Source organism: Anopheles coluzzii, chromosome 3, assembly GCF_943734685.1.
Source record: "Anopheles coluzzii chromosome 3, AcolN3, whole genome shotgun sequence".
Taxonomy (NCBI): Eukaryota; Metazoa; Arthropoda; class Insecta; order Diptera; family Culicidae; genus Anopheles; species Anopheles coluzzii.
In genome coordinates, this window is record NC_064671.1 from 87,814,376 (window position 1) to 87,834,219 (window position 19,844).

Below are 19,844 nucleotides of genomic sequence, written 5' to 3' on the forward strand. Positions count from 1 at the left end.
AATGTAAGTTTACAAGACTTTCTTTAAAAAACGATCAATTTAGAGGACTTACAACCATGCCAAACAATCGATAGCATTGCCTTACAAGTACACTTGGGTTGAACACCCAACTTCTAAGTAAAATCAATTGGTATTTGTTGCTAAAATATTAAAAAACTAATTGGAAGTCCCTTCCTAATTAGAAAACATCAACATCTACGCGCATTCGAGATCTTCTCGTAGTTTGCTTGTTGCTGGTGTTCCTTATATGGATACAGCGAACCGTTTGCAGCTATGACAAGACAATTCAAGACATGGTCCCATCACTTTGATTTTAATTTAACAACCAACGCAATTAATGAGATTATTTTGTTAATTTTCAATTTTGACGACACCGCATCAAGGCAGATGTTAGGAGAATAATTTAGGGATTGAGTCGAAGATAGTTATTAAGTAATCAGTTTGTCTTGGCCTCAAAAGAGCTATGACATGTATGTCATGTTGGTTAATAAATAAATAATATGAAAATGAAAATAGACTGTAATAAATAAAGTAAAGATCCAACACTAAAACCACGTCCGGTGATTTCCTGAACATGTTTGTCTGCAGCAGAGTAGCGACCGTTTTAAAATCGGCTCTGTTTCCCTTACATGTCCTTTTTGTGATAATTATTAATAATGCAAGAAAGTCAAATTAGTAGAACAATTTTCAGGACATAATAATGCATTCCTCTTGCACCAAACAACCCTCTTCTCTTACACGTTCCATACCCTCCTCATGGAATGACACACACTCGCTACAGCGTGAAGGCTCGTCCTCCTGATAAGAGCGCCGCGACCTGACGCATGCGCACGCCGGCGCCCCTTAGGTCGGGAAAATTGCCTGGAAAACTGTACACTTCCACCGAGAGCAAAAAGGACATTTCATTTCCATCATACAAGCGGCCGTGTGGCCTAATGGAGAAGGCGTCGGACTTCGAATCCGAAGATTGCAGGTTCGAGTCCTGTCACGGTCGACCGCGCGCTCGCTCGAAGCTTCATTTTTGCTTTGTTTGGAAAAATAAAAGTTCCCGTGAATTGATTTTTTGTTTTTGTTCAGCTAGCACTGCAAAGGAAAATCATTTTTCTGCAGCCGAAAAAAAAAGGAAGAAGCACAACTGGACGAAACAAATCGGCCATTCGTCTCCGCTGATTTAATAAAGAAAATTAATATTCATTGAATTTGGCTGATCGTCAGCGAGAGATAGCCCACGGCCATGTGTCCTGGTTCGAGGACAGAACGAGTCCGATGCCTATCTGTCGTGTCGAAAGTTTCTTTTTTGGACAAAACAGTGCGAGAGTAAAACGGAAAAGAAGCAGGAAAACTCATTTCGAAGGGGCTTATTAACACAAATGTGGTGTCACTGACCACTCCGTCCCTACCAGAGAAAGAGAGAGAGAGCCCTCCGAGGTTCGTGTTTTCCATGGCCCCAACCAACGAACCATTCTGCTAATGTGAACAGAAAACTGTCTCCTTTTGCCGGAGCCATCAATCCGCTTACTAAACTCCCATGTCCCTTGCTCCCCACGAGAGGCGCAACCCACTCCCAGCAGCATTTCAATTAGCTGACTGGTTGGCGAATTAAAACGCGTAAGCCCGGCCGTGACCAAACCAACACGGCACATATTCCGTCGCGTACTCAAGGTATGTTATAATTACAGCGAGCTTACCCCGCTGCCATTTCCCTGCTGGCAAAGGGAGCGTGTGGCAAAGGGCAAACTCATTACAATGCGCATTACAGCGCCGCCCGATGCTGCCGATGTAAGCGCGAATTACGCGCGTACTGAAGGTAAGTTTACGATTTTAGCGCACCAATTTTTTACGATTACCCCCGTTCCCTCTGTCTTCGATTTGTGGTCAACCACCCGTCCGCCATTGCTCGGTGGAATTCACAGCCCTCAGGCTTTCGAGCTTCGGCAAGCAGGCTCCATTCAATCATTCGATCCACAAACCATCCCGGGCGACCGCATGTTTATCGACGAGTTAAAACATCATGTCGGGAAGTTGGTTGGTTGGAGCGGGCGGAGTGGCACACAAAGGATTGCAGTGGAAAGAATCAAGGTGTGGATGTGGAGTGGACATTCAGTAAGGCCATGACCACTCAGTTTGTTCGCAAGCGAGCGAGGAGGAGCAAATTATCGGATCACTTTCCACGTATCGTATGGGGTAGAACACAAGGTATCACACACATACATACATACATTCACACACAAACACAGGGATGTATACAGTAGCCGCTTTAACCGGTGCGGATTACAGTGGTTATGGTTTTGATCGTAAATTCCCTGCCCAATCCAGTTTACCCTCCCGCTAACAGGGAGTGCTTGGCAGGGAGAAGGCTTGCTTTCACACACACACATACGCACACAGCTGTTTCAGCAGTCCCTTTCACCAGAGGGACTCCCTTTTCCGCACGCGGGCCTGACACAGCCGTGAAACGTACCAAGCGCCTCCATGTCGTGTTAGGAGAAATCGAGTAAAACTCGAGCATGGCGTAAATAAACGGGGATTATTATTCATTGATCCCCGTTCTACACACACACACACACACACACGCGTACACTCGACAAGGGGAAACTGATAGAGCTTTGCAGCTAACCGCTAGCGAACATTCAAATTACGACCGGTACGGGCATAAAATTGTTCTTGTAGACATAGGTTCGAATGGGAAATTATGTTGCGGTCCTCCGAAACCGTTCACCCAACTTTCCCTTCTCCCCTCTCCCTTCCCCTCCCCTGCATCGAAGTACCTGTGTACCTGTGTTTATGCATACGCACACACATACACATTTATTCTAATGGACTGCGACATGCCACTCGCACGTCAAGCCCCGGGTTTTCGCACCGTTGTCGTCAGCATCGTTAGTCAAAAAGTAGCTGATGTGTTTTGCTGGCAGGCGGCCGCGGAGAATGAGCAGACGCAAGGTGGGGTGCAATTGATGGGTTTTACGACTTCCTGCCTCCGCAAAGGGACTGCCGAAAGGGATTAATCACTCATAATCTTAATCGGGCGGGGGTAACGGGCGCTGGGTTAACCACATCAATGGGCAGATACATCGAGGGAGAAGGAGCAGGAGGAGCTTTACTGCTCGGTGGAATCAATGCTGGAGGTTTGCCTTTAATTTTAATCGCTGTTTTAAAGAGAGTAACTCATCTTTTCTGTATAACTGATGAGGAATGAAACGACTGGACCCGATTCCTGGAGGATGTAAATTAATATTTTAAAGATTATCATATGATCTCGGGATGATACAAGAAATGTGGAATTGAAAAAGAGGACAAAGTAATAAATATGTTTTGATGTTATATGGATAACTTGCATGAGGTTGATAAAACACATAAAAAGCATTTAAACCTCAATAAGGATATTTTAAAATGGAAATGGCGTATAACATGGTAAAGAATGATTGTATAAAAGGATGAAATATGTAGCTTTTTTGAAGATACTCTAATGTCCTACAAAACATCTAAGAAACATAACATTGCATAATTTAGGTCACAAACTGAAAAATGTGTTCATAAATTCACCGGAAAAATACACGAAATGAGAAAATAAATCAATAAAAAACATTCAAAATGTGCATAAGCTTATCTCAGCTGATCATTCCTGACATAGTCTAAGGTATTATGTACTCGGTATTACGATTCTACAGTAAATCTGATCTGATTCTAATCCAAACTAAAAAACTGATTTTAATACAGTAAATATCTGAAGATTAAAGATAAGATAACTTCATTTATTTTTAAGCATCCTGCTCGAGGACAAATCATTTAAAGGTGCAATTCATATTTATGTATTTATTTCTCTCTTGAGGCACGCCCGACGTACAACTAAATGGCTTGGAGTTTAATTGTTATCGTATAAACCAAATGTTACCGTATAAACCTGTTCCAACAGATATGATCTAAACCACACAATTATGATTTCTGGCAATCCGAGTTTCTTTAATCTTTGCTAGCAGTATATCGTGCGATATACTGTCGAAATATTAATAATATATTCTCTACACACGCTTCAATTTTCACTAAATCTAGATAAACGGTTCCGCTCAGCAAATCTTCTATTCCACCACCGATTTGAAAAATAATGACTTAATTTACACCGCAAATCATCCACCAACGGTGAAAAAATAATTATTTCTATTCGCGACGCTCCAATTAATCAAAGTTTTAGTGCTGCAACTGCACCCTACACAGGTACCGTCACCACCCGGGCCACCCGGGAAGGCACTCATTATCCAAACATATTACGTACCATACCGCGACCAGCGCCGGCAGCAGCAGGCGCCAATCCAAAACGGGCAAGTGGGAACTCTCATTAATTTGTCCCCGTTTGCCCGATGATTAAAACTTGTGTGCATCGATCCACTGCACCCTCGCAGACAGGACTACAGCAGTCACAGCGGTACTCTCACGCGGCTCTTTGTAGGACCTAGTGGTTTTAGCATGCTATTAGAAAAGTTCGCTTTTCCACTGCACGGGAGCCAGTACAGCAGTAAAGGAAAACAAAAACAACGCAAGAAACTTTCTCTACTCTGACCTGCCTTTTACTGGTTTGTCAGCCCTCGGCCCACGTATAGTTTGATTTCAATCGGTGTGCGTGGCCGTACCAGAAACTATCTCAGCAGTGTGGTCGTGCACATGTCGTGGAGTGCAAGCACTTGCAAAAGGACATTATTTATGAACTGCAGTGTGCCTTTCGTGCAGTAACGATCAAGCCTAAAAGGCCCTAGAGTGAGTTTTGGTAGATTTTTTTCTTATTTTTGTCTAGGCTTTCTTTCTTGAGCAGCAGGTAATATCCGCGTGGCGTGAACGCGTGGTGGCGTGAGCTTGGTAATTTTCACAACTTTACAACCACAACGGTCGGTCGGTGACTGCCGGTAGTTAAAGAATTGCAATTACTACGTCCACCGTATCTGGGTTGCAGCGCAATTTGAAGCGCAAGTCAAAAAATGATTGTTATTCCAAGCCAAACATGTTGGGAGAGGTAAGGCACAAAAACAAGATTAGACAAAACAAGAAAAGACTATGACATGGCGGATTTGTTTGAATAGTGTTTAAAATTAGATTCTTCAGCAAACATTATAAGTTTTCAGATGGTACGATGGAGTGATTGCGGCATGATCCAGTGCTCTTAAGAGAGATTAATATTTGATAATTATGTCAGAACTTTAGAGAGAACTTCAAAAAGTCAAATTTGACGACCCAAGTTAAGATATATTTCAAGTTTATAACATCTTTGAGGAAATTCATTGATAGAATTGATAGAATTTGAACATGTTTTACTAAACTTATGTTTGCAAACGATTGAAGCTATGATGAACCGTATACAATTACGTATATGTAACATTCCGCTGAGTTGTGCTGTTCCCATTTCTTCCAACACTTCAGAGCAGAACAGAGAAGTCCAGAACATTCGCAATCGAGAAAGATAGCAGAATGCTTCATTTTGTCTCTGTTGTCACCCTTTTCTACGGTTCTTATTTCAACCTCTGAAACGATTGTACTTCCCTTCGCGTGATCCACACACCCAAACGATATCGTAGGGCTCGAGAAGAACCATCGACAAAGAACCGTTCCCTCCACATAGAGCGAATTGTCGATCGTCGCTCCAAACACATCCCCCCGGCGGATGTGATCGTCTGAAAAGCTTCCGCGGTGTAACGTTACCCACTAGTCCATGGGACGAATCTTTTCTAGGGTCGCGGTCGTACTGATACATTCCTTCCAACGATCGTCACCATCACGAACCGCTCTTTATTGTACTGATTCAAACATTTTGGAAGAGATCTACGGGGAAAACACGTCAGTTGAGCAAGCTGTAAGGAATCAGTGCGAGAACGAACCCCGTCCAGCGTTAGTCGTGATCAAGTGGTCGGTCTGAGCTGAAGCTACTTCGTGTTTCGCAGTGTTGGGAGTGCTGTGGCAAATGTGTTTAATATTGTAGAGTTTATTTGTTAAAAGCTAGCTAAGCCAGAGATTGTTAACTTTTAAAATGGCTGTTAAGGTAAAAGTGTGATGAATTGAAAAGTGTGAAAAAGGTGATCCTCGAGGGAACCATTATTAGTCCTTGTAAGCTAATTATTCCAATATATATTGTCATACATAGACATGGATATTGAAACAAGTGTCGGTGAGTGCAAAATTAGTTAATTAAAATAACTCAAGAACGTGTGCTACAAATTAAAGGGAGTATCTACTTCTTCGTAGTAAAATGTTCAGAGTTTCTTCAAAGCAGCTGATAATGGTTAGATAAACGCATAGTTATTTGTAATAAAGTTATTAAGAATAAAAAGTCTAAGAATACAATGAACTCTCTCTAATCTGAGACCTCTCCTATTTGAACATTTCCTGTTATTTGAACATTTTAGACAGTCCCTTCATTTTCAGTACATTTATGACCCACTATTTTGGAAAACCTCTGAAATATGTGTCCCTTTTATTTGCGTATGGTGTTGCCATATGGTTATTGACTGATGTAGGCTCCAATTTGAAATAGTGTTCTCAGTTTCCTATACCAACAGTCAAGACTGCATATTATATGTTCTAGCTCTTTCTAGATTGTATAAACTTTTCATTCCCTTTCAATTTTTCTAATTTGACAACCCCTTCTTATAACCCCTCTCATATTAGAGAAAGTAGACTGAATTTCCAATGTATGGTAACTGTAAAAACACATCCAGAACATTTGTAGAGAAAGCTACAATTATTGTGGAAAGTGTTTTATTAAAAGTTTTAGTGTGTTTATAGTAAGAAAAGTCTCTCTTTGGATTCAGTATTTATAACTAATAAAGGTGTCAATAATAAAGAAGGGCGATGAAGGTTCATTGAATTTAAAGTAAATTCTGAATTCAGGAATTTCTGAATTTAAGGAATTTTTCTGAATTGCTGCAAGCCCCTTATATGTCGATACGTTATTACCCTGAATCAATGTTTTCAACTATCTAAGCTAGCTACTGCTTAAAAATAGTATGTAAATTTCTACATTATAAATTTCCTACCCTATAAAAAATACAATCTCCAAAGCACCGCTGTAAGCTAATAGACATCGCCACAAATACAGGTACCGCAGATGCTACTCCTCCTGCATTCCTTCATTTCCTTCCCAAGCTGCTCGTTTTGTCTAATACACTCTATTTTCCTAGCTGCACTGTGTACACACACACCACACACACATGGCAACCAATGGGGCTGTGTACAAAGTGTACCGAAAATTGCAGCATTTCCCAACAATGTCATTTTTCCCCCCTCGGGAGCACCACCCTACTCCCTCTTGTACTGGAACCAGCAGACCTTCAACCGACGAAGCCCAAGTATTTCACTTGTTTGGTTTGACACTCCACACACACACACAGGAGTGGAGCCTTTCTAGTATGCCACCGCATGCTTCTGGATGCTCTTTTCACGGTAAACAGAACCATCCGCGCGCGCTCAAAAGAAAAATGAAAGAAAAGCGCAGGGAATATAAAGAACAAAACAAACAAACGAGCTGAGCCCGCGTGTGTTGAGTCGCTCCAACAAAAAAAAAAAAAAAAAAAAAAAGAGGGGAAAAAAGGGGCTAAACCAGCAAACCATTTGTAGCATTCGTTAGCAGCAGACAGGCAGGCAGCAAGCAGGCAACAGCAACGAAACACAGCGAAACAACAACCGCAGAGAATTCTTTCAGCATTTTTACAGCATTACCATAAATGCAATCATAAATTTGGAGCCCATTCCCAACGACACTTTTGCACACACCGTTACAACAGGGAGTCTTCCCGTGGCCTGCACACACATGATACATTTGTAACGGAATGGAGGGAGTGGAGAAATGTGCTGAAAAAGAGAGAGAGAGAAAGTCACTTAGTCGAGACAAAAAGGTTTTTAAAAGAAAGAAAAAACCGCAAACCGCGGCAAGCACTTGGCAAATCTGTGATGTTTAAGCTGTGTGACAAATTATGACAAGGACGTGATTTTTATTCCTTCTAATAAATTTCAAACAATCTGTGGCCCGATGCGGCTTACACCACCAGAGCGCGATGAGGGGTGAGTTGCCGTTCTGTTGCTCTGTTCTAGCTTCGCTCTTTTCGCGTTCGCTGGAAGCCAATTTTTACTGCACGCGCGGCCAATCTGTACACTCTGCCAACGGTTTCCACCCATGCACACTATAAAGCGTTCTTGCCTCTGTCGTGTGTGTGTGTGTGTGTGTGTGTGTGTGTGTGTGTGTGTGAATGTAAAATTTTACTTAGCCAAAATGTTGAAAGTAAATACGCTCGCCCCCTCGCGTTTCGTGTGGCTTGCACAGACGGCGATGATGGTGGGACAGAGAGAAAAACCCGTAGTAAAAAAAAGAAGGGCTCCATGGTGGGAGTTTTCACCGAAATTTTCCAACCCACCCAAGCACATTACTGTCCTGCCAGCCCGCTTTTGTCTCTGTTCGGTGCTGGTAAGTGATACATTTTTATTGAATCGTTGAACGGGCGACAAATGGGTAACTGTTGCACATGTGTGTTTGCCCAAAAAATCCCTTTGGAGCCGCGCGTGGGATGGAACAAAAGGGCGGTGGGGGGATGAGGCGCCCAACTTCACAACCACCTTCGCACACACCCGGTGGGGGAAGGATTGTGGGTTTTAATTCCATTGCACAACTGTTTCTCCCCTTCCCGCAAAATGGCCGAGACACTTGGAGGTTTTGTTGCTCGTTTTGTTTCTTTATCAAGCTGAAATGTTGCTTTTTCTTGTTTTGTTTGATCGAAATGTTCGATCAATACGCATCTCACCGACTGTTTTCTGTGTGGCATAGCATCGGTTTTTGTGCGTTTTCAACATACGCACATTATTTAATGTCACCAACCATTCGTCGGTGAACGGGGTGGCGTATGGGGCTGCGAGCGCTTTATGGATGCTTTTCGGGGACGATGCGACAATTGTGTGCTGCAAGTAATTCAATATGTTGCCGCTGCTGATTTGTGGTTTTCGTGAGATTTTTTTGGTTTTGTTTTGTTTGCTCGCTCCTTTTCGCCCGTCCCGAAATAAGCGCCATCAATTCCCCTCTCGATCGGATTGATATTGTGGTGATTTTTATTGGATTAACGGTTGCAGCGCACAAGATGAACGCACGCACCGATGCTCCGATGGGGTTTTATTTCCGAGATTTGCGGCAATAAAAAGAGGAGTTTGTGAAAAAGCATGCCCGTGCCCGTGGTATTGTTCTTGCTCAAGTAATAGTTCCGCTTAATGTTTACGCAACGGGAATGCGATTTGGAAAGAAATTGATTACTGCAGAATACATTGCAGGGGTTTTGGCGAGCTTTCTTTTTTTTTGAGAATTTCACATGTTTTTTATTTTAGTTTTTATGTGATATGTGTGGAAGAGTTCCACTGTTCATAGGGTTAGAATAAATATGGGAGGACAAATGTGAGATATGTTTGCAAATGTCACTGATTTTTGTAAAATTCCATTACATCAATCATGGACTAATTTAATACCTGCTTTTGTATTCATAATATGGCTTCTTTAGCCACAAAATCATCCTTTCGTCTATTCTATTTCATATGATTCTTTCTATTTCATTGAGGCTTTTGAAAGAGAAACAGAAAAAATACGTATTTGGTACCTTCTACGTATACCAATCAATATTCTTACACACCATCTTCGCACCATCTTTCTCAGTATTGCTTACGGCCTGCTATTCATTGCTAAGAATAATTAGCTGCTTGGGAAATTTGCACTAAAATTTGGTCAATATTCCAGCCTTAGAAGCTTACGACTCTCTATATGGTAACTTGCTTAACACTTGAATGTCACATAATGTCATGACCAGTGTTGCGAACGGTGACGTTCATCGACATAAAATTGTAAACATTCATTCGATTTGAAGCTTCCCATTCCTATCTCTCTCTGTCATTTGACATTCCCGTCAAAAAATGTCATTTGACATGAAGACATTTTCAAGATACATTCATTTGACATTCGCCAACCTGTATGAATCGTGAACTGTGTCGTATTGCAAACGGCCGTATTCATGTCAAACTACAACAGAGCGTGCGGTGCAAAGGCTTTCATTTCACTAGTTTTTGCTATTTCACTAGAATTCAGCGACGATACACTTCATAATCCTCCGATCGTATCGGTTTGTGTTGTTCAAAAAATGTCAAATGACATTCAGACTACATTGTTTACATTTCATGTCATTGCATCAGCCCTGACGGTAGCGACACGAATGAATTTCGTTTAATGACAGTCGTGTCGTGGAAGCATTGAATGTCATCAGCCAAAAATTATTTTGACCGGCTGTTTACGGTGACTATCATGAAAAATGTCAACAGTTAACAACACTGGTCATGACTATCATATATGAAAGCCAGTTATGGTTCCTGGGGGACATGGCTATTATATACGATAGTCAGAGATTACTGATTTTATCTCTTAATATAATCTAACAGATAAGGCGTAATTTACAATATGCTAAAAAACATGATTAATAACCCTTTCATGCACATGGTTTTCGCAAATAATATGTTTCCCCTTGTTACTGAATAATTTAATGATACTCATTACAGGGTTTTCCAGGAGTTCTCAGTTCTGACTCCTTCTTGCGTGAAATAAACTTAATGTAACGGGAATTGGTCTCTACAGCACCCTTGTTGAACAAATCCAATAGGAATTTCCGATCATATGAAGTTCACTTCTCATAAGAGAGAGTCAAAGAAGAGTCCCACAACTATGAGAACCCCTGGAAAACCCTGTAATGGTCAAAAACCAAAACTGTAAATCTGAAAAAAAAACATTCCTTTGATACATAGATTTTAGTTCTAGTTATATTGTATTGTATATATTGTGGGCCGGTCTGGTGGTACAGTTGTCAACTCGAACGACTTAACAACTTAACAACATGCCCGTCATGGGTGTTCAAGCCCCGAATAGACCGTGCCCCCATACCATACCCATACGTAGGACTGATCCTATCCTGCTACGGTAACAAAAAGTCATTGAAAGCCAAGCCCACTTCACTAGTGGGTACAGGCAGGCCTTATAACCGGCAACGGTTGTTGTGCCGTGCCACAAGAAGAAGAAGATATATTGTTGTAATTTATGTACTCTAATTATATTGTGAATATTTAAACGATCTATTTGATGGGAAATATTACTTAAAATATCCACTAAATGCCAACCTATCTTCTATAACTCTGTTGTATTCCGCGACAACAAGACAACAACCAATTGAGTATGAATATGATTAAACGTTTTACACCTTTTCATTCGGTTCATAAACATATTTTTACAACGTTCGGTTATTTTGTGTTGTTCTTTTGAATTTTGTGAATTTTAGAATTGGCTGAGAGCTACCAACGACACAATCGTTGAGAAATGATGAGGTTTTTGTTACAAAACAATGTAACAATGTAATATACACAATGAAAAAATAGCCATCCAATAAAGTTTAGCTGCATTCACGTAATTACAGAGCATCATCAGTGCATCAGTGATGCTATTTCCAAATTTATGCATTCATATGTTGCGTATCTCACATACCTAATATTATTCGACAATGTATGTGCATACCATTTAATGAATTAAGCTTGCCGGACTCCCGCAAACACACCACCATCCTGCCGGTTCAAATTAAACGAATTCCCACTACCACCCCGAACCCCGCTTTGCGAATCAATTTGCTGTGACTTTTGGTCAGTCTGTTTACTGACTGTTTTCCGGAACATAGTCGTAAAGTGTTGTCAACGGACTGCCACAAAACAACCGACCAAACGCAACCAAACCGGTGATTAACTTCAAAGACTGCTCTCATTCCAGCTACCAGAGCAAATACAGTAAAATAAGAAAGTCTAAATTGTGGAAATAGTTTTCATCCCTTACTCCAAAGTCACACATTCCCACTGCCCGAGAGTGCCTTCCCCAGAGTGAGGCAACGCAATGTGTTAAGCGTCACGCGACCTCCACGAGAACCAGTTTGAGACCAGCTCGGGGCTCGGGTCGGCAAGGATGGTCGTAAATTTTCCGACCAGCCTTCGAGTGTTGAAAACTAATTTCGACAAAATTGTCATAAAAAGCTGCTGATCTGAGCGTTGCAGCTACGAAGACTTCTGGGAAAACTTCCCCTAAACGTGGGGGAAACCTTACGCCTCAGCAGTCGTCGGTACACATTGCAACTTTGATGGTGCGTAAAGATCTTCTGAGGATGTGTTTTTTTGTATGCCAAAAAGTTCCACACTTTCGAGAAGAAGTTCACCAAAAATCAGCGTTGGTCAGAAGCGAAGGAAAACACTAGAACTCTGGGGGACGAAAAACTAGAATACCGCTCAAAAACTCATCCTAAAGAGTCGCAGAGTTTTTCGCGTTGGAAGGACCAACAGGACACAAACAAAAGGCTGAACCAAAAATCGCGAGCCCATAAATTATTTCCCTGCCCTTTCGATGAATGATTTTGCGCACGCCAGAAGATGGGCACAAAAACACAAAAACCCAAAAGGAAAAATACTTAATTTTATGTCGATAGCGCGTCGATCGGGGGGGTTGGGCGCCCGTCTTTTTTCCCCATCGCCCCGCTGTGCAACGACCAAAACCGGGCCAATCGGTCACACTGGTTCTGGCTTCCTTCCGCTTCAGAATTGTCGCACCAATTCTCACACGCACCAAAAAAAAACGCATTGCGTACAAGCGACGAACGCGAGCGCGAACAGTTCAGTAGGTTTTTGGGGATATTAAAATTTCGCGCGTTCATCCCCCCGCTGGGAGCAGTGCTTTGTCTTATTCGAACACGCTGCTGGCGATTTTTTTCTCCGAACAACGAGAAATAAAAACAACGATAACCCGACGACAGTAAGTCTGCCGAGACTCGCCGAGACGCCGACGGAAACCTGCAGCCCAATATCGCGGCGCGGCACAAAAGGGAGCTCTCCTGGGCTGGCCGGCCGGCCGGTGCCGAACTTTACAACAATCAATTTATCTCTTCAGCGCCCCGAATGCACCATCTCTACACATGGAGCCCACCGAATCAACCGTCCGGGTGGAAAAGAAAATTGATGCAAAAATCCCTGCTTCCTCTGTGGATTGAAAATGCCCAAAACGGAGGGAAAACTCTCTCTCTCTCTCTCTTTGTCTTCCCCTTTGCTCCCTTCGATGCGGTAAGATTGTCGAGGAGGCACACACTGGGGCAGAACTGTCGCCAGCGGGCCTGCTACGTGCCTTGTTTCCGGTTTTAACGTGCCGGAAGCAGCCTGCCACGCACGACCCCATCAACCTTTGCCCTCTTTCTTAGGTCTTTTTCTCCCCGTTTGTTCTTACTTTCTTTTGCCGTGCCATTTTTCAAGCGGAAAATTGCTTGAGCACGGAAGAAAAAGGGCATGAGGAGGGGTGCCGGTGCCCAACAAATCCTAAGACAAACGGCCTATGCAAAACCTCGAAGGAGCACCAGCCCTTGAGTAAGTTGTTGAAGATGATAAAAATTCCAATCATCGGAAAAAAGTCATCGGCAGCGGAGGAAAGCGGACATGAAGTAGTCGATTCAAATCGGCCAGCAACGTGTCCTCGCCCGCTTTGTTGCTGCCTGCCTGAACGGGGACTCGGGCAGGTCACATATCAGATTTTATGTTGCGCCTCTTTTAACATCACTACAGAGGGAAAAGGAAAACCACAGCTCGTCACTGGAACACTTTTCGGACATTCCAATACTAGAGCTGGAGCTGATGCTAGTAGCTGGTGTGTACATTTGCTTATCACCAATTCAGCTGCCGTCCGCTATGTCTAACATAACTTACCTCCTCCTGCTCCTCTTCATTCCGGCTACTGTGTCCTCAATCCTCTAGAACGCGTGCAGAATTTGAGTCAAAGCATCACAAATTTCTACGCTAATCGCGTATCGCTCTTACTCGGAAAAGGGCACGTCTATAATTATGTCAAACTACTACTACTACTACTGCCACCAGCATCACCATCAGCAGGAAGAATTTCCGCTGCACAGCTTTGCATCAATCTGCACGCCAAGCTGCGGACATTGGACGAGCTTTACGGAGTGGTTTAGTGTCACGCGCAGAATTCCTAATGCCGCCACTCAAAGATGCCCGCGCGTGCAATCCACTCAATCCAATGCGGGTATAGATAAAATCCTGATGGGAAAGATGGTAATAAAAAAAAAGAAATACGAATTATACATTTGCGGCATGGTTTTTCTGGTAGTAAGCTTTATGTTGATATGCAGTATAGTATAAAGCAAGCTTTGTTGCTGTGGTTTGCAATCCCATAAATAATACTACACTCATTTCGGCATATACTTTTCAAACGTTCATCGTTCAAATTGATTTTATCCTCTCCTTTTTTTTGGAACGGCTTATGTTTCACAATCACCATGACGCCCGATAGTGAACGATTTAACCAATGCGTGCCAAGGGAATTAAGCCTCTGTATGCTGTTGATTTATTCCGAATAAATAAATTGTCGTGATTATTGTCCAGTAACACTGCTGTTGAGCATGGGCACGTGTACTGTTGTTATGATATACTGTGGTGGAAAGTTGTTGGGTTTATCAAAAAGTTTGTTCTACGATTTACAGTAGATGCTTCGAGCTCGTGTGAAGAAAGAAAAAAACATCACACTAAATTAAATATGTGATGTTTTAATTTATAAATGTGTGAGAGGTTTTAATCAACAATAGTGATAGAGTATTACTAGATTCGATACAATGTTACGGGATTGTTAATATATTTGGCAATTTATTACAGTTTTATCGTGTTCGTGTTTTTCTTCCCTCTTTTTGTTTAGAACTTAGTTCATGATATTTACCTTTATAAATTATTTCAGTATTGGTTTTTAGTTGTTTCTCAAGGATGTTTAGATGCATTCTACTTTTCTTAAAATATTTTTACAATTTACTTGTCCTTTTACATTTTATGAATTCGTTCCTTGCCTTATAAACTGTTTTCGACATGTTTTTCAATTGTGCAGAGACATCGTCCCAACTATTTCGAAGCAAATAATTGAAAACAATATCGAGAATCATTCAATAAATCATGCTAGCCCTGCAAACATTAACGTTCATGGAATTCAATAACATTACGATTTCTTGAATTTCCGCGTAAGTCGAATTTCACGCTTTCAAGCCAAAATATCACTAGTTTTTGTGATTTTTTTTTATTTTATTTATTTTATTTAAATATAATCCTGACTTTATATTACAATTGTAAACCTTCTTAAAATAATCATTCAATTCGACCAGAAGGGAAATTATTTTGAATGTGTCTAATCAGTAGAATTGGCTCGAGCAACTGTTAAATTTCCAAAAACGCATATCTTTTAATGTCCGGTCTGGTGGTACAGTCGTCAAATGGCACTTCTTAAACACATGTCCGTCATAGGTTCTAAGTTCAAGTCCCGAATGGGGGGAACCTGACTGGACCGGACTTGTCTTATGTAACTTGACTATTCTGCATCATGAATGTTGTAATCATTAAGTCACTGAAAGCTAAGTCAACTAGTAGTAGTGGACAAGGTGGTAGGTCTTGGACCCTGACTACGGTTATTGGACCAAAAGAACGAACAGAAAGAAGCGTATTCTCTCGGAGGACCTGTACTAAATTAGAAAAGACTAGTTCCTCGTATCATATTCCTTTCTATTATACAGAATCAATGGTCTAGTTATCAATTTTGTTTCTAAATGTATCTTATATAAAACGCTAGTTGAGCTGTCTTTCACTAACAATATAAAGTTGATGAATAAAAATGGACTGATTGATATGATTTCCACCATATTTCATTCAAATTTAAAAAGAACATCGTATTTAAAAGATGAGCAAATTAAAAAAAAAACACTTTAACATAAAACCAAATAATAAAAAAATAACAAACACATTTTTTAAACCTAATTGTAAAGCAGATTTTGGTATGCCCATTACGCTTACACGATTGATTGGCGCTGGACCGTTCGGGCGGCTGCCACGTTACATCACGTTCCGGTTGGCAAGTGATATTACCACCACCGTTGGCAATGCAGTGGTGGATCACATTTCATCAAGCCCATAAATAATACTATCTATCGGCGCATCGGTGCACCAAAAGCCACCATCAACCCGATAAAGTCCAAGCCCGGGTGCTTGGTAGATAACACAAATAGCAATAAAAAAAGGTGCAAAAAACGAGCAAAAGGCACATGCAGCAGCCATAATCTAAATGGTCATTTATCAAATTGCTTCCAGCAGGCGTTAAAAATCGATCACAATCGGGATGAAGAGAAAAATCGAAGGGGAGGAAAAGACACAACTGTACATTTACGGTTGCACTTTTTGACGTGGCGCACGTGAACATTTACCACAAAAGTAAGCCACACAAAAGGCAAAAGGACAATGTTTTTTGCTGTGTGTGTGTTTGTGTACCGCATAAGTAACACGTAACACGAAAAAACTTTTTAACCCTGCAGCTATATAGGGAGATAGAGTGCAAACACCGGGTAAGCTTTCCAACACATCCTAATCTTTCGGATAGCACAATGTAACTAACACATGTAAAAAAAAAAACAAATCAGTACAATAAACCACTTTTCAAAGGCCAAAACCAGGGGGACGTTACATGACGTTGTGAAAAATCCCATATCAATTGGCCCAGACCTGCAACCCCCCAAGTGTCTCCACACGAGATGCTCCTGTTGCATCGTTTTATAATTTATTTGCTAACGCAGCCCCAATCTCACCGACCCGTCAGGGCACGCACGTACGCACGATATAGGCGGCGATAGAGCGATTGAAATGCGGCATTACACACCATGGCAAAGCTGTGGCAAACAGGTACCAAGACCATGTGGGGGGAAAAACATAAAAAGGGCACAGGTCCCAACATACTAGCCACCGCACACACCACACATAGCAACTGGGGGGTGTGGTTATCATTTTTCTACCAATATTTCATGACACTGTCCACACCCGGAGTGCCCCGCCAGCCACCCCCTTTAAAAAAAGTGTTGTGTCCTCTAAAAAAGTGCCAGCGCAAAAATGCCCATCAAAATGGCCTAACCAAACATCATACAGGACACTAGTGGTGGGAGCACAGAATCAGAACTACCAGATTGCGGGTTCGGAAACGATTCCGGAGCTGATTTCAATTCTTGCAAATGATTCCAGAGTTGACTACGATTCTGCCTCCGTTGTTGGCATCGTAGTCGCAATCAGCTCCAGGATTGGCTTCGGAATTTGAATTGGTATCGGAATCAAAATTAGTTCTAAATTGAAATCAGAAGCCTTCATAAGCGGAATCAGTTGCAGAATATTCATGAAAATGGATCGTTTACAAGTACAAGTTTGGATCCTTTGCGGCTATCCATACAGCTTTTCTCCGAAATAGTATGTTGCTGAGCGAGCCGAGCATTCACATTGTTAGCTGTTGCAAAATGGTTTAATAATGCGATACTTACTATCTCTCGATGTATCTGAAGGTCTAAAGTCATGCATACTGAAAAACAGCTATCCATACAATTGGTTCCTTAATCAGAATTATCTCCGGAATCGGAATCGGTCCAGACATTACAATCAGAATTGGATCCGGAATTGGAATTGGTATCGCAATCATAATCAGTTCTAAATTTAAATCAGATATTTCATAAGAGAAATCAGTTCCAGAACATTCATGAGGATGGATCGTTTACAAGTACATTTGTGGCTAACGATACAATCGTAGATACGACCTAAAAACCTATTCTTATGAAGATGCCCAAAACTGGTTCCGATTTCTGGTATGATACCAATTTCGGAGACGATTATAATTTCGAAACTGATTTCGATTCCAGAATCGGAGTCGACTTCAATTTTAGATCCGATTCCAATTCCGATTCCGAAGCCTATTCCGAAGCCTATTCCGGAGTCCATTTCGGGAGCCGGTTCTGATTGCGGATTCGATTCCCATTTCGGATTCGATTTCAATTCCGGAGCCGATTCCGATTCTGAAGCCGATTCCGGAGTCGATTTCAATTACGGAATTGATTCTAATTTGGGAAACGAATCCGAAAACTGTTTGCTGACCTATTATTCGATATCGATTCCAAACAATTTTGAAGCTAGCTGGAATTGATTCACCCCAATTCTTCATTTTTCACATCACTAGCCAAAGGACGTGATATCGTTGGACCGTGCCGTTTTTAGTTGAACTTTGAACAGTTTATATAAAAAGGATCAGAAAAAAAAAACCAGGGCCAGGACTCCACAACTCGCTTCGATGGTAAGGTTCACGATCTTCCGCAAACGAACCCTGCTTCGATTAAAACGATAGACAGCATCACCGTGCGGGTTGTGATATTGTCCTAATTTTTTTTGTTGGGCTTTTTCATAGATAATGTTCCACACAACAAAAATCCCCAAAACGTAAGGTACACAAGCGCCACCAACCAAGTTGTGAAAATAGAATTATTCGAATGGGGAAAAACTCCATAAACGCCTAAAACCACCGTCCGCTTATGCCGTATACACTGCTGTTTCGCGGCAGTCACGGTAGATTTATTTACAACAAGCCAGCCAGAGATAAATTTATAGCTGCATCCGTGGTGGTGTGTGTGAGTGCATAAAAATGGTACCTCGCAAAACGCACACACATACACAGCCTCCACAACAAATGGTGACGCGAGGAGGCAAATAAAATAATCCGCTAACGTATTTTAGTCCAATCCGGCCCATTCCATACCAATACGGCCGTGACGTGCCGGGAAGGAATTGGACATTAAAAGCAAAACATCAGCCCCTTCGGTGAGGACATAAAGCTTTTTAGGAAGGGATGGGGGGCGGCTAAGCAATCAACGCGGAAAAATTGGGGATGGAACACTCCCAACCACAGATTGGTGGTCAGCGCTTCCCTTTTTCTCATTTCCCATTGGCGAACAGGCCGAATCTGCAATAGCGCACCGTGTGCGAAACGATATAGGTCAATATTTACTCCACATTCGTTTCGTCCTCCCCTTTGGGGACGCTTTTCTTTGGTTTGGTGTGCAGCAGCAGCACCAGCAGCAGCAGGTTTAGTGGTCGCCATAAGCACGACCGGAAATGGAACCGGACAAGAACCGGAACGGGAGCGGTTTCCTTCCCGCGGTCCGTACACACACACACCCGAAACGGTGTTGATGCAGAAATATTAAACCGACTCCCCTTAAAAAAAATGCTAAAAATAAACGCAATCCCTCCCCTCCCGGCACATCATCTTCCAAGGGGTGGTTATCTGCATTGGGAAAATTGAAAATCTGCAGTGCCAAAACAACAAACCTTCTCCCCATCGCCACAATCACGCAATGAGGGATAATTTGGCCGGCGGGCCGGCTTCCCCCCGATGTCCGGAAGGGCAATGGGGACGGCGGCATTTGCTGTTTGCTGCCGCTCCGGAAGGTGACAGCCGCGCGCTGCAGTAAGTCGTAAACAGGACCGACCCTGTCGCCTTGTCCCTGCAGACCGTGGCAACCGCTCAGGGGAACCCGACACGGTTTGCACGGATTCCGGTGTACATCCGGTGTGTGTGTGTGTTTGTGTGTGTCTTTCAGCATTTTTTTGTTGTTGTTGTTATGTCCGATGGGCGAATGAAGTACTGTAGCATGATAAGTCAGGCGCCCCGTGCCATTGGAGCCATCGTAAAGTTACTCGCACGCGCTTCTCTATTCTCTAGGAGCGTCATTCCGCTGCACTTCTTCCCGTTGGAGCTATGGTGAGTTTTTTGTAGGTCATCCCCTAAAATAAAAGGATAAACATTAATGCTCGGCGGCTAAAAGAAGCTGCATTTATGCACACGCGTACAGTGTGCACTTTCCCTTCGGGGCAGGGTTGTTTGTGTCCTGTCCGGTGCGTTGTGTGCACAAAAAGCTTCCCCCCCCAAA

General features: G+C 42.3%; 1 non-coding gene across 1 annotated transcript; it reads left to right on the forward strand.

The window, feature by feature from the left end:
* Nucleotides 1-921: 921 nt before the first annotated feature.
* Trnar-ucg (transfer RNA arginine (anticodon UCG)) lies at nt 922-994 on the forward strand. Its single transcript has one exon. It is a non-coding gene; the product is annotated as a tRNA-Arg (tRNA).
* The last annotated feature ends 18,850 nt before the right edge of the window (nt 995-19,844 follow it).